General features: G+C 43.9%; 1 pseudogene; it reads left to right on the forward strand.

The window, feature by feature from the left end:
- Window positions 1-498: 498 nt before the first annotated feature.
- On the forward strand, window positions 499-1845 carry LOC136526591 (peptidyl-prolyl cis-trans isomerase CYP19-4-like; annotated as a pseudogene).
- The last annotated feature ends 901 nt before the right edge of the window (window positions 1846-2746 follow it).

Below are 2746 nucleotides of genomic sequence, written 5' to 3' on the forward strand. Positions count from 1 at the left end.
GATAGAATGCTAACTTTTGGTTATATTTTACCCAGACAAGCCCCGGTGCATAACCTCTACTTTTCTGTACTTTAAATTATATTTGTGCATTAAGTTTTAAGGAGTTGAATGAAACCCACTTGTATATATATATCTTTATCCTATGAGTCTTACTAGTATGACATGATCGTGTAGATTGCAATGCTATAGGACTCCGGTAGAAGTCGAGTGATTGCCTGTCACTCGTGAGAGATAGAAAATATATTATTGTATTATTATCACTTGGAATATATAAATGGTGAAAGAAAAAATGGAGATCGGGCAAGGATATGATTTGGGTATTGGTGGGTGTAAGAGGTTGTGTCCTACGGCCAACATGGCATAGCTTGGTTACACTGTTTTCCATGTCTGTGTCGATTAAGGACCGACCGTTACATTAGACTCTAGGCAAGTCACAGACTTACTATCCCGAGCATATACTTGGGTATGGGCGCAGGGAAGACTTGTTACTCTTTTGTCATGGGTTCCGACTTTTTCCGGATCGACTTTCAAGGTGGTTTTTTGGGTGGAGGTCCTTGCACCGGTTTGAGTCCGGGACTCAGGTGCGGGGCTTAGAGTCCAAGTTTGGACGGGGACCTGGACCCCGTGACAGGAGGGTAGTGGATTGGTCCTGTTTGTGCCTGGGGTACAAGCAGGACGTGTGTTTCGCACACAGGTCGGATCGTGCTGGGACTTTTTGGGGACACTGTTCCTAAAACAACAGGTACTATATATAAGCATATATCATCTCAATTTGCTAACGCTAGGTCACAGACCAACAAATGTTGTGTTACCTGTTTTTCCTCATGATGAGTTCGTTGTTGATAGGAAGAACACTAACTACCGTCCATGTGTACCTTTTCGTTTTTTACAGAGAATTTCCGAGCTCTTTGCACAGGTACGCTTCCTAATCCTAACCACCTCTCATGCCATTTTGCCTTAATGAAAAACATGCTCAACCACGTTTGTGCACGGAGAAAAAAAAACATTACGCCAAAAAGTTTACTCGAACACAAATACATTATACTTGTTTCGTGAAAAATTTAAAAAACTTATTCAGTGTTCAGGGACGACACTGTACAAATCCATTTCATGTAATTATATATATGCAGGGGAGAAAGGAATGGCCAAGTCTGGCAAGCCTCTGTGCTACAAGGGATCCACATTCCACAGGATCATCCCGGGCTTCATGATCCAAGGAGGCGATTTCACAAATGGCAACGGAACGGGACTGAATCCATCTATGGTAGCATGATCTTCCCTGACGAGAACTTCAAGCTCAACCACACTGAAGCCGGTACTATACTGACAACACTTCTCCGTTGCATGGAATGGAGCTTCAGGGAGTTTTGCATTGCTCACCTCTGATGGTCAAGAACTGAAATGTGTGGGATCTGATCTGCAGGCACGCTGTCGTCCATGGCCAACTACGGGCCAGACTCCAACGGCTCCCAGTTCTTCGTCACCACTGTAGAAGAAAACAAGTAATAATCAATCCCTTACCCCTACAGATCTCTCTCTCTCTCAAAAAAAAAAATCAATCCCTTGAATGTTCTTGAGCACAGCTAGTTTACATGCATTTCAGTTTTGACTTTTGAGAATGTTTATTGTCGTTGATATATGGTGCCTACTACCTGCTACTGAATTGGTTAAATTTGTGCGTGCAAATTGAAGGTTGCCGAAGAAGCTGGACGGGAAACATGTTGTGTTTGGCAAGGTGGTGGAAGGGATGGACGTCGTCCGCAAAATCGAAGCTGAAGGCCAAGCGACTGGCGTGCCCAAGGCCAAGCTAAGGTCGTCATAGTCAACAGCGGGCAGCTCACCTGATGCTGCCCATCATGATCTCTGATCTGATGATGAACTCATGATCCATCCATCTTGTTAAGAAACCAAACATGGTTGTGTTTTTCAGTGTGCCGTCCCATGTTGTCACGGTGCGGAGGCTAGACGCCGTTGTATCGCAGCTCTCACTTCTCTCTTAATGAAACACATGCAAAAAAAAATGTTGTCACAATGGCACTTGTTGGATAAGAAATCACACCAGTATCAAAGTTTGTACACAAAACAAAGCTATATTCATTTTATTATCGTACTGTACATGTCAGAGGGGGTATTTATAGGGTCCCAGTCTTTGTATTTTACATAAAATGACCATTTTACCCCTAACTTAAATAATTACAACCCTTTTCAACTATGAGGACGAAGTGGTCTTTTTCCCCTTCTGAGCCTTCATTCTCCAACTTTTGGTCGCCAATCTTCTCGTTGTCTTCGTCTTTTGGACTTGGTCGTTTTTCGCTCTGTCTTTTTCAGCCTTCAAACTTTTAGGCGAAGCCAAATCCTTGTCTTCACCTGATCTTGTTTTCTTCTTTTCTCCGGCGAAGACAAAATCTCTTTAGCAAAGACGGAATCTTTTGAGCAAAGTCAGATTTCCATCTTCGCTTCGTTTCTTTCTCCTGCAAGTAAACTTTGTTATAGAAATCACAATTTCGACTCCGAAGTTTCAGGGTTGAGTTTTCTTGGCGAAGTTAAATCCCCAACCCACGCTGTGTGCCGGGCCGGTCGTGCCACACCACGCCTGTGCCAACATAGATGGCCGCTACTGCGACCTTCTTCTCCACTGCGACCCACATAGCCGGATCTTGCTGTGCAATGCTTCGTTTGCCCACCCACCTGCCAGGGTTTGTTGAAAAGCGCAGATCGTAAACGTCTGTTTTAAGTGTTTCAGATG

The sequence above is a fragment of the Miscanthus floridulus genome, chromosome 19 (genome assembly GCF_019320115.1).
Source record: "Miscanthus floridulus cultivar M001 chromosome 19, ASM1932011v1, whole genome shotgun sequence".
NCBI lineage: Eukaryota > Viridiplantae > Streptophyta > Magnoliopsida > Poales > Poaceae > Miscanthus > Miscanthus floridulus.